The sequence below is a fragment of the Mauremys reevesii genome, linkage group 2, assembly GCF_016161935.1.
Source record: "Mauremys reevesii isolate NIE-2019 linkage group 2, ASM1616193v1, whole genome shotgun sequence".
In the NCBI taxonomy this organism is placed as follows: Eukaryota; Metazoa; Chordata; order Testudines; family Geoemydidae; genus Mauremys; species Mauremys reevesii.
The window spans coordinates 107581873-107595550 of NC_052624.1; the positions used below are offsets into that span (position 1 = coordinate 107581873).

At 40.2% G+C, this 13678-nt stretch overlaps 1 long non-coding RNA gene across 1 annotated transcript in view; it reads right to left on the reverse strand.

Annotated features, from left to right (window-relative positions):
• Nucleotides 1–13076, reverse strand: part of LOC120398427 — a 111204-nt gene extending 98128 nt beyond the window's left edge. The window contains exon 1 of the long non-coding RNA XR_005594400.1: nt 13010–13076. This is a non-coding gene — a long non-coding RNA (uncharacterized LOC120398427). The remainder of the gene's footprint in view (nt 1–13009) is intronic.
• Nucleotides 13077–13678: the final 602 nt, after the last annotated feature.

The window sequence follows — 13678 nt, forward strand, 5'->3', positions numbered from 1 at the left end:
TTAATTTGGGCTTTGAAAAAGATTTTAACCCTTATCTGCTTATTGTTTGCTTACTTTGGGCTAGATGCTAGAGTGCTTCTCAATCCTTTCTTGGGCAAACTCCCTATGAAATCAATAAAAATGCGTCCCTGTAAAAATCCACCCTGTCTGTCTCCTTTGGATTAGGCATATCAACATTATCTTGCTGTGGGTTTAAGATGGATCACTATATAGTAAATATGAATTTCCACAGGCAAATTTAGTGGCTCTGAAATAAACGCGCTGAATCCTATGCCAGTATTTGTGTTGATGTACAGTGGGCCCATTAGCTTATTCTACTTATGGATTTTCTTCCTCTTTTTCTCTTGCTTTAATTTTGTTTTGTTTTTTTTAAATAGAAAGTGATGCACAAAATTTTTCACTTTACAAATACACCTCTACCTCGATATAACACGACCCAATATAACACGAATTTGGACATAACGCGGTAAAGCAGCGCTCGGGGGGAGGGGGAACTGTGCACTCTGGCGGATCAAAGCAAGTTTGATATAATGCAGTTCCACCTATAAGGCGGTAAGATTTTTTGGCTCCCGAGGACAGCATTATATCAGGGTAGAGGTGTAAAATGTTATTTAGTAAAATTCAGAAGGTATAGAGGAATTAAAGTAACCACACATATAAACCATTACCATTACTCTAACATATGTTGAATCAAACCTACAATCAGGACTACCAGAGTGAAGGCAGACTAGCTTACTCTGTTCTTAGCTTTATTCTTAACTCAAGCTATTGTGTAATTATTCTGTCACACAAAAGCATATTCACTCCAGTAAATGCATGGGTTATTGGGCACTCCCACAGTCACCATTACTCAATACTACTGAAAATAATTTATCTCACACACCCTCTTCTCTACTATAGATTCATTTCTAAAAGCTATCAGCATAATTTATGCTACGTGATATGAGGATTTGCTTATTCTTTTGGTGATTCCACAGCAGGGTTCCACAATATGGTGAAATGGTGAGTGACTATTTATAAAATAGTCATTACTATTACCACACTAAATATCTGTGCATATTTTGTTGCATATACAGCAAACAGGTCACTTTGCACACATTAAACTTGGGACTCAGCAAACACTTGTTCAGTGGAAAAGGAACACACACACACACACACACACACACACACACACACACACACAGTTTACAGGACCACTGGCCAATGTATTGACTGGTGTTGACTGACTCTGGAGGAAATGGTCTCCAGTCCTCCTCAGTCAGAGAGGGTAATCACAATTCAATGCTTAAAGACTAATGGAGTTAGAGAGAACACCTTCCCCCAAGGGAAAAGGTTCATTAGAGACACCATTGGCCAAGATTTTCCAGAGTGACTAGTGACTTTTGAGTGCCCAACTCAAGACACCTTGAAGGGGACTGATTTTCAGAATGTGCTGAACTCCAGGTCTCTTGAATGTCTAAAGCTGGGCACCCAAAAACCTGAAGCATCCAAGGATTACTAGCTACTTAGGTATATCTCCCCATATATATATATATATATATCATAGAACTGGAAGGGACCCTGAAAGGTCATTGAGTCCAGCCCCCTGCCTTCACTAGCAGGACCAGGTACTGATTTTGCCCCAGATCCCTAAGTGGCCCCCTCAAGGATTAAACTCACAACCCTGGGTTTAGCAGGCCAATGCTCAAACCACTGAGCTATCCCTCCCCCCTACTTTTTAAAGTCTTGGCCATTCTGCCTACCTGAAGAATAGTGTATGCATCTGTGTCATTTTCAGGGGCTGCTGTATCTGAGCAGCAAGAGAAAATACTAGAGAGAAACTGGAAGGGATGCTTGGTGGTCTGGGTTAAGGGAAGCATGTGCAGGAATAATTGGTGGCAGAGCTCTCTCCGGTGAGGGCTCCCACCTTTGGAATTCAAACCCTTGGGAAATTTGTGGGACCCTTTCCAAAGGGACCCAGGATTGTGAGCAGTTTGCTACCACTTGCCCTTAGCATTAGGGTGCCTTGTCTGTAACTGCCAGGGGTCAGTCCCTCACACTCTCTCAGCCACAGCCACCACTTAGCAATCTCCTCTCAGTCAATGTGGGCTCCACTGCCCATAAGCAGGCTAGCAATAGGTGCACTCCAATCTCCGAGTCCTCCAAGCATCCCCCTGTAATACCCAGCCCCTTAACCACTGGAAGACCCTCATGGTAAATTGCCCACAAGGTGCAAAGTTTGCAGATCTCTGTCAGCGGACTGGGTCGTAGGTGGTCAGGTCTAGTAGTCAGAGTCCGAATGCCAGAGACAAAGGTCAAGACAGAGACAGAGTCAGGAGTCAGAACCGAGGTCACAGTCCAAACACTGAAACTAAGGGTTGAAGCGGAGTCGGAGTCAGAGCCAAGGGTCCGAACCAGATTACTAGGAGTCAGGGAAGGCAGGAGCAGGGATGGTTCTGAGACAGGAGCCAGGCTGGAACAGGATGGGAACAGGGCTGGATGCAAGGTAGGATCTGGGCTGGAACTATGGAGGAGCAGAGCAAGGAGCAGCGCTTGGAGAGACATGCACAGGGAGGCAGAAAGTCCATGGGCATGTGTGTTGAGCAGCCAGTGTGCCACTGCTGCTGCTAGGTCCATCAGGCAGCCTAGCTGGCTCACTAGGGCATCAGAAGTACTGAGCAGGCGCAGCTGAGAGCCTTACTCCTGACAATCTCACGAGACATCTAGACAGATGTATTTGCAGTGCTATGGAGGAGCTGGTGGTGTGATACATGAAGGTACCAATGCCATAGGAAAAAGTGCAGGGAGAGATCTTGGAAGCCAAATCTAGGCTGCTAAGTAAGAGATTAAAGTCCAGGACCTTAATGGTAGCATTCTCTGAAATGCTTCCAGTTCCATACACAGTGCCAGAAAAACAGACAGAACTGCAGTGTCTCAATAGATGGTTTCTTGATTAACCCCTTCAGGGAAACCATGACAGGCAAGTGAAAATTTATTATTTGCATTACCCATAATGCCTAGGTGCCCACATCACAGACCACAATCACTTTTACTCTTAAGAAAGCACTAGAGTGTTACAAATCTTTGCAAAATAACAGACCTGAGATGGAACATACACACCACACCCCACCCCACCCCAAAGTGTGATCTCATTCCTGCAAATCAGAGGTTTGGTCACCATTTCTGGCAAAGTATGGTCCCTCCTGCCTTCCTTTTCTCTCCTTCCCAATCTTCTGGCATGTGGTGATGAACCATGATCTCCTGAGATGGGATAGTCACTGACAGTCATTCAAAGTTGATGGGCTTTGATGGGTTTCTCAGTTATATCCCTCTCTAAAGTGCCCCGCTCCTCCCTGGCAGAGTAGTGTCTGGAATAGATTGGCCTTTTCAAGGTCAGGCTGGCTTTTCAACGGAGAACACAAAAGGGCAGTTAGCTCACAAAATGGAAGACAGGGTGTAAAAATTAAAGTTAAAAACCAAAATGAAGCTCACAGTTGGATACAGATGTATTTCCTCACCCCAGTCACAGCAGTATTATAGGCCAAAGATGTTTACAGGGATCATCTTGAGCAACAGGATGGAATGGAGGATTTTAAAGGGAGAGTTCCTTTGCAATTAGTATCTGAATTTTCAAACAGAGGCACAAAGATTTCTCCCTCAAGGCAAAAGCAGAGAAGTGGAGGAGAATATTATCTAGTAAAGGATATATACTGTACAGAGCGGATTCAAATAAATGAGACAGAAGGCCTACTATATTAGTTGGTCATCTTGTCCATCCCTTAACACTGCAGGTCCTTTCCCTGTAGTGCATTAGTTTATTTAGATAATAAATCCCCTATCACCGGTAATCAGATCACTAAAGGCACATAAAGCTGAAAGCAATATTGTTTTGTTTTACATAAACAAATACAGCTGTAGTCCAACCAACTGAAGATGTTTTTCTTTACTCCGCACCAACCTGCTGCAATGTACTCACCTAGAAATGTACAATGGCAACACCTGCTTGTTTATTTAGTTTGAATTTCATTAAGAAAACTCATACACAAGTATTTTTCAGCAACTTGCCTTATTTCATTTTTTTTGTTTTGTAAAGTTAATATAATCCAAATAGACTTAAAAATATACTGACTAAAATTAAAAGGAAAAAATAGCATATGCTCATAGCAATACCTTTTTTATTAGTCAAAGGCTTTGTTTGTTAGTTGAGAAAATTCCCTTTGTTGTTGAGCTGCTACAGTAAGAAGCAGCAGATGGCTGTCTAAATCCCAGAATTCCCAGCAGGAAATGTGAACAGATGTCTGAAACCAGGAATAGAATAACCCTTTCCGTAAGACTTTATGCTGGGAACTGAGCAGTTTATGAGATTTATAAAAATCTGTTTGCTTCCAGAAGCCACTGAGCTATTTTGTCTGTTATGTTGTCCCCACCCCACCCTTCCTCTTTAAATTAAAGAGTACCCATCTGCAACATAGATGAAGCTTTGATAAAGCAGGGGACCAGATCTCAAGAGTGTAGTAATAACTCTGGTGATCCACCTGGTGACTCTGTATGCCTGCCTTCTCCAAAAACCACAGCTAACTGACAGTTTGCATTCCGTATTTACAGATTAATCAGTCTGAATTGTGTAATTTACATGAGATCTACGTTACAAAGTAAAGAACGCAATGCAAACAAAAGAACTCTTCTCAAGCCTTAGCCAGACTAAAGAGAGGTTTGTTTTTTTTAATTCATTTTAATGCTCAGTTCAGGTTTTGTAAGCACAGCCCAAATTCTGTATCTTTTTTCAAATGCTCACTTTCCTTTCTTGTTTTCCAGAATGGTGCATGTCTGATACACCGGAAGGGAAGAGCGCTGAAACTTAATGACACCATTTCTCCTCTAACAATACATAAAACTTAATGCATGAGCATGCAGAGAAAGATCTACAACTGCCATAGGCACCGTTTAGTGTCACAGATCCATAACAAAAGTTCATAGTATTGGAAATGAAAAATCAGACATCTGGTATGACACCCCTTGGAGACTACTGAATATGAAACCAGCTAACCTCTGTTTCTTGTGCCTGTAAGGACACATCTTTGATTTTCTCTTACAATTGACTTTCAGCCCCCTTGAAATGAAAGGGGATATGTTTGAGCTTCATCATGATGATGACGACGAATAAATCAGCTTTGTTATGAACAGGGAAATGTATGGGACAACAATCTAGCAAAAAGGCCACCACAGCTGGATTGTAGAGAAGCTTCATAGTAAAAAAATCTGCTCCTGTTTTTGAATAGTCCTTGCATGCAGTGAGGAGACAGTTCGATATAGCTACCATGCACAACAGAGAAAAATATCTATAATGCACAAGAGCATTTAATTCCCTTACATTTTGCAAGGGATATGGTCAAGCATATCAGGACCCCAGATTTGACCTACTTTGACTCCATATGTGTGTAATGAATGTTTTTAATATATTTTTCAACCAAACAATGCTTTTACTTCCTCTGCAAACTAAACAAACATCTGCCACCTAGCACACATGAGCAATGGTAGGATAGAAACTAGTGCACATATTGGGGGTGGAGAGAAGAGGGAGAGAAAAATCAGTATGGAAGCAGTTAAATTTCTAGTTTCCAGAGGGTGTACTATAAATAATGATTCCATAAGTTATGAGAGTATTATTTAAAAAAAAATACAGAAAGTAGAACTGGGGGAAAATATGACAGGAATAATAAGAAAAAATCAAGTATTGTTCATATTTTAAATTAATGATTTGTTAACTTGGAAGTAACAATAAGAAATACAAGAGTGCACTGTTATTAACTTTGTCTAACCAAATAAAAAAAGATCATTTAAAAATACTTGGAAAAGCTAATAATCTGAAGGAAAACATTGTAATCTGCAGGCTCTGATGCTTATGCTTGTAAGAATTTTACACTTTTACCCTTTATAACAATGTTTGATGATAATGGAAAGCAAATGCTGTGAATCAACAGATCGCAAAACCACCTTGCTTAGGTGGTTACCTTTATGATCAAAATGTAGACACCTGATTACCCTTGAGATGTTTTATTAAAAAAACAAAACCACAGCCAGAGAAGTTCATGGTTCAGCTCAGAGCTATGAAGTTGGCTGTGCCTTTCTGGCATTAACGTAGCCAGGAAAGGAATTAGGGGTATAACGTGCAAACACCACACAAGTTAGGCAAATATTTACATTTTGTCCATGAATATTAAACAAGGGTGCTTGACTTACCTGGCTTTCTTAAACTGTTATTTAATTATAACCAGTTTACGAGACAGGCTCATCTGTTCTACTAGTTTTGCTGCGGCACTCTCTCTAATAGCGAACTGTAGATTGTGCCAAGTTTTGTCTTTGATTAAAATGCACTCTTGTCTTTCAGCAGGAATTGTAGCCCTCACTAGCCCTTGAAATTCTCATTTTCCTGCCTCTGGTAGGCACTAACACAATAATGCTATGTATTTCAGATAGTCCCTTTCATCTGAAGATCTCAAAGCATTTTACAAACATTTATCAATTTTACTCTAAGAGCACCGCTGAGGGGTAAGTCAGTTGGTATATAGCAATCGTCCACCATTCAGATGACCCCTTCTCTGGGTTGGCCCAGCATAATATTTAACAGAATACCCAAATTTTAAACCATCCCAATCTTATAAACTACCTTACCTCATTTCTTCCAAAGGCAAATGGGCTATTTACCAATCAAAATCAAGAAAGTTCAGGCTCCCTAATAATGAAAATGCTCCAGCTAATCTTCAAATGTCAATGTCATCGTTAACTGAGGTATTGCCAGCCTCCTAAAGAGTACCTGACAGCTATCACATTTCTTTGTCACTGAGCCTAAATGACCAAGGTAACCAATTTCAGATGTCACTCAGAAGGATATAATGGTTCTCTTTCATCAATCAGCCATGACCTTGGTGTTCAGAACATTCCATCAGACTTATAAATAGATGGTACTCCTCACAATTTGGGCTAACAGATATTGCCCAAACCTCATGATCTTCAGGGTTCACTGAAAACTTAATCCTCCTTACCATTTACATTTGAAAGTTAGGGTGGGAGGAAGGATTTTAATTGTAGGGGTGGAGAACTGTTTAAGTGGGAAGCAGATGTGTGGTAGGTTATCTGAAATTGCTGCAGTTGTATTTTTACCTTATGCTGGGACATCTAGATCATATGGAGATAGTTCATTGTTATAGAAGTGCTAGAAAGGGTGCCTAACTAAATAAAATTATATCATTAGCTTCATTGTTATTGACCTGCACGATGTCTACAATTTACAAACATTAGTTAGGCACTTGATTTTCAGACGTGCTAAGCACCCAGATCAACTTTATCTGGTGGTCTCCATCTCTGGAAACCAGGTCACTTTTATCTAAGTGATTAAATATAGAAGTAGGTGCCTAACTTTAAGACACCCACATCTGCAAATATTTGTCTGTGACCTTAGAACTGTGCTGCATTATTCACATCACTACAAAGTTCAGATCAAGATTCACTTTAGGAGTTCACATTCAAGGTTGAATTCAAAATTGCTTCAAATTAGCTTTGGCCACATAATCTCACAAAATCAGTTTAGTCCACAATATTTTCTTCAACTTCAATGCTTACCAGATCATCTGTTCTCACTACAAGTCTACCCACTTGTGATACATTCAAGCTGTATCCAGAAAACTGAATCATTCTGGTTTTGGAGCTCTGATGCAAAACTGTAAGGCCAGGGTCAGATGGGGAGGGGATAATTCTGAAGCATTTAAACCCCAAGTTTCATGGTGAATGGTTAACAGTTGAACCCATCACAAATAAAATACATAGTCCTATCAGTCATCTTTTGTAAGAGTTCTGGGAGTATTTCAGAGTAGGAAATATTAGTTGTGATAGAAGTTCTATTTAACATTAGAAGTTTCGTATTAAATGACCTGGAAAACCCATATCAAATATTACCATCCATACCTGCATAGAGTATTCAGAGATGAAAATAAGCTGATAATGAAGTACATGTGAAATAATTGCTTTCTCCATCAATTTCCACTAAATACCACCATGTTCTCCTCAGCCTAAATTCTGCTTTGTAGACAACTTCTGAGTCTGATGCTAAATATTCTTTACAATGGTGAGGTGTACTATCTCTTATCCGTAGGTCAGATTAATTAGGAGATTTGTGTTTTGCATCCTAGGTCTCCTTTTTTATGTAAGAACATAGGGCTTGATTTCCATCAGTCTTCTGGGCATTCCCTTTTATCTCACCACTTCGAGACACCTTGCTGTAGGATTTAACTGCACACTAACCTAGTTGTTTTACAAGCTCAGCCATAGCACTGTCAATATGAGATTCCTTTCCCCTTCCACTTTTTAATCCAGTGTCAACCACAGCAGACTACTGGAAGGCACTGACATGCAGAGGTTTTCATCACTGTTAGGAAACTGGGCCACTGACGCCAAAAGTTTAATTTCTGCTGATGTTGTTAGTTGTTTTGCCATCTGCTGCTGTGTGTGGAAGTTTGCACCTTGCTGATCATCTTGTACAGTTTTGTCAAACTGCCTGTGATTTTTTTGAATAGCACCAGAACACAAAATAAAAAACTGTCAAAAAACATTTTGTCATATGCCAGAAACTAATACACAGTTATTTTGAAAAGTTTCTCATTCATTTTTGTAAATATACCTATACGGGCATATATAATGGGCAAACATATCATCACAAAATATAGACTTAAAGGTTGTGTTCTGGGGCCTGTGATAGTCACACAAGATTATTATTTCAATCCAATACCTGACTTAAAATATTCATTCAAAAAACATTTGTTTCAAAGCCAATTAATGGGCCAGATCCTGGCCCCCAAGACCTGTAGTCCTTGCCTACACAGAGAGCTACCTTAAAAAAGGTAGTTGGTGATTCCACTGGTGGTGGAATAAAGCCATCATAGTGAGTTCTCTACAACCTGGATATAAGGGACATGGCAGCACAGAGTCGGATCATAAAGCTCTCCCATGATGATTGGCCAGCAAAGAGATCTCTAAGGGACTGCTGTATGTGGCATAACTTAGAGCAGCTCTTTAGTTGTTCTGAATTATACTGTGGGCCCTTTTGCCTCATGGCTGGCTCCAAGATTTGGGGGACTAGGGTAACAGAAAAGTAGCTTAAAGCTAATTTTTCCCCCTACCCAGGTCTTGCGCACCCACACATTTGGGGCTCTGGCCCAACATTGCTAAGTGTAGTAGTGGGCTACATATGTTTGAGATAAAAGTTTACCAACAGGATATTAATATTTCAAGAGCTGGAGTGAAGGTAGTGCCTCTGATTTAGAGGACTGGATTGTGTGCATTGTTGGTGACTATGCTGGAAGTAAGGGGATTTTCTGTCCACACAATGGGGCTCTGAGTGCATTGCATATTATGATGTGTGAGGGGTAAGGCATGTGAACTGGGTGTCAGTGTTACTTAAAACAGTGGTTTCATTGATATTTAGGGATTATGTTGATAGGAATTACACTTTAATCTCCTTAGCTAACTCATAGTGTCTGTGAATCACAATTTGAGTTCTCTTTTCTCTATAATCTGTTGATAGTTTTCCAGATATTTGCCATTCCTATTGTTTCTACTGCTTTATGAGGATGTCTGCAAGTGTTTGCTATTTATTCAATATTTTGCATATTGGGTAAATTTCTCTTTGATGTAATAAATAATAATTTAAAATAAGGCAAATGATAAGAATTTCCTGACAAGAAATGAAACTTGGGGGTTATCAAAGAATTTTATAACAAGAAGTGGGAATAGGAGGATATAGAGGAACTTGCCCCCATGTCTTAGCTCTCTCTTTTTTTTTTTAAGTCTTTCAAATCATTCTAAATCACTAAAACTGAATATGTGTTAAATTTACATTCTTACAGACCCATGATTGGGTGTGATCCCTCTTTATGTTTCCCATTTTAGGCCTCTATCTACCACAGCACATGCTTAACTAGTAGCAGATGACTCATCCCACTAAACACACATGCCTAAAGTATATGCTTTAAATGCTTTGCTGGCTCAGAAAGCTTAATGCTGGGTATGTTCAGCTGACACATTTTTCAAAGTAACTTCACTATCAGTTTTTATCTCCTGTCCCTCTAATTGGTTGAGTGTGTATGGTGCAGTCATTACAATCATACAAATACTCCTCTCCTGTCCACTCTATCACCTATAAACCGGGAAACAGTTTTCACAGAAAACATATTTTTTCAAAGGGGTCAGTAAAAATATTTTATGATTACAGATATAAAATGATCCAAAATATTTATACACTCACAGGTCATCATGCTGGGTTTTCTATCTACTCCGTTTAATAATATCATAAACACAAATGGTCAGCTCTGGATTTGAATAAAGCATGAAGGGAGATCATTGTGAGGAATTCCTCTCTAACACTGCTGATGTCTCTGCTCAGCTCTGAAACATTTCAGTGAAATCCCATCCTTTCCATTTGCAAAAATGTATAGCGACATCACCATCTCCCAGCCACCTACAACTGACATCGTGTTTCTTGAATAGGTCATTATGTTGTCTGCTTGGAAATATTTGACTCAATTCTTTTGCAAATGTACCAGAAAAGTCATTTATTTTTAGCTTTCCAAAAATATTTCAGATCTGTTTAAGATTGGTTTCATTAAAATAGTCAATATTACCCCATTTATTTTTGGCGAGTTTTATTATGTCCTACCTTCCACTCAGGAAGGTAATTCATGTTTTTAGTGGGCCAGATCACCCCCTCTAATGTTAAAGCCCACAGGGAGGGACTCTGGGGAGCAAATCTCCTCAGGGACCCACTCAGAGAGCTCTCTCCTCCTCCATCATCTCATCAGGGGAGCAGAGTTTGTGGAAAGGCTCAATGCAAATCTTGCTATTCCACAGGGCTTTCGTCTGGAGACCCTGTACATTCACACTAGATCAAGGAGATCAAGAGCTAGAGGTCTACTTTCGGAGTGAAAAGACCAGGTTTCAAGGCCTGGCCACTATAGGGGTGCATTCATGTTTTCTCTAGTAGTTATGACTCTTGTCTGCAGCCCATGGAGTGTTTATATGCTATATGTTTATATGGTCAGAGGGAAGCCTAGTGCAGGCAATCTACACCTTGGTCACAAAAGCTAAATTACATCACACATTCCACTTAAGGCAAACCCTGGAAGCTCCAACTATTAGATAATGTTTTCACCTCTTAGCTCAGAGAGCCATACTACACTCTAGAATTGTGCTATGAGTACGTAACACTAAGAATCCAAATCATCGCATGAGATTCCTAGTTACTTGTGGGTGAAACTGAATGAAATATTAAAGATCTGAATAGTATGAGATCTGAGCTAAAAGGCCTCTCCCTGTGCAGTTTAATCAGCTAGAAATTTCCTGCTGAAATCTCCAAGGGTAAAACTCTCCTGAGTCAATGGTATGGGAAGACGGTAAGGGTAATTTATTGAGTTTAGTGTTTGGTTAACGTGCTGGTAGTATTTAGGGAGGTCCAGGGATTTGGGTAGCTCTGTTTTCCTTTTGGCTGTTAATTTTTAACATTTGGTCTACAAAGCAGCAGTGATTTCTAGAATAGGGCATAACCATCAATTCCCTCCTCACAAACCTATGACCCTCCAGGATAGAGGCACAGACACATACATCTTCTGCTCAGTAGGAGGAGGAAGCAGAAACTCTTGGAGAAAGACCGTGACCCAAGGAGTGCGCTCATTCTGGAAGAGCAACAGGGAAGCTGAATGCAGGGGAAAATACCAGGGAAGCAGTGAACTGTGTGTGAACAGACTATGGCTGGCAGCCATAGCAACTAGGGTTAGGTCCATGCAGAAAATATGGGAGAGCAGCATAGACTGGGAAAGGAGTCAGTACAGAGGGGACCTAACAAGACACACCCCTAACTGATTAGAGGAGATTGCAGGCCCCAGAGACTGGGCTGATCTGGAGAGGCACCCCAACCCTAGGAGCCCTAACACTGTAGCAGACCCCTCACTCATCCTACAATAGGAACAGTTATTTCACCTTAAATTGCAGCTGTTTAAACCACTGTACTGGTGGACAAGCCCTGGTAAAATATTCCTCCATTTAGCCACACAGCCAAATTATTATCACAACACACTACAGCTAGTAACCTAGCATCTGAAGCACCTTCAATGTTTGCCTCTAAGTTGTGGTACGCGGGCAGACCACTGCTACCTTAGAGGTTTGATGCATCCATGCAAGTAATAGTAGTAGTAGTAGTAGTAGTAGTAGTGAGTGAGTAGTAATGATTACAACATTTTTGAACAGATGTATTTACTCCTACTGTCTGCATCCCTTTTATGTTCATTTTTCATGAACACTTGAATGCCTGAGTAGCATGACAAAAAAAGTATATATAAATTTACAATTTAAGTGCTTCCAAATGCACACAAAGCATTTCCATGTTCATTCTAACAAGAAGCAGAAACAATACAATGGAACTTACCTAACCAGTTACAACTCACCACACAGTATGACTAGCAGACCCTCACTGAACTATTTCTGATCAAACCAGGTGTATTGTCCAAGAGAATTAAAAATTGCAGTCTGCTTGCAGCTATTCCATGAGCAGAGAGACTAAGCTAATTTTTGTTAGCAATTATTTGCTTAGCTTTGATGTTTACAATGATACCAATAGCAGTTTTAGTCCCCAATGCTGCAGACACTCATGCATGTAACTTTACTCAGCAGAGTACTTCTAGCTGCTGCTGCTGTTACTACTCATTACTACAGGAGAGAAATCCCAGAGTAAAGTTATACACATGCCTGAGTGTTTGCAAATTCAGGGGATTAATGCTACCCATTGCTGGGCTTGACTACAGCAGGTCAGGAAAATAAGGATGAGAAAGAAAGTTCACTAATGGCTCAGATTCAAATACTCTAAGTAGAGTGTTATTGTATAGATTCTGGTTTAATTCAGATTGACACCAAGTTAATAAAAATATCTAGCTACATTTCCTTCCAGGCAGTTCTACAAGCAGTAAACTCAAACATAAAAAGTACAGACCATATAAGGTAGCACCACTGTTTCCTCAGCACTCCCTGCCCTGATTTCTAGCTAGGACAGCCTCTCTTCAGCTTTTCCCTCTTCTAAAAGAACCACTCCTACCTTTAAGTGTTGAGCTTAAATATCTCAGCTGCACCTAATTATCTCCTAGCAGGCTCTGAACCCTGTGATGGATATTAAGCCTGAAACCACAGGATATTGTCTGGTATAGCAGCACCTCCTCTTCAGGGAACCACTGGAGTGGGGCATGGCAGGGTTTCTTGGTCCCTCCAGCAAATCATATTAGCATATCCAATCCTGCAAGTTGTTCTGTGGGCAGACTCCTGTGCCTGTAGGGATCCTGTTGACTTCAGTGAAGGCCCACTGGCTTTCCATATGGGCTTAAGGGTCTAACTGTGTGGATTAGTGTGCAGGATCAGGTATATAGTTAGCCATGAGAACTGGAAAAACAAAAATGCAACAAAGAAAAAAATAAAATCTTGATCATTTCTAAATAAGGGCATTCCAGTCAGTCTTCAGCACTCTCCATAGGTGTTTTCCCTTAGGAAGAATTTATAATAGGTTTAATTTTTAAAAGGATAAAATGCAGTCATGATTGGGAAGAAAAATATATGCAGGTTATTATTAAGAATAAGAGCCTTTTGAATAGCTTTTCTAGTGTTGAGTTTG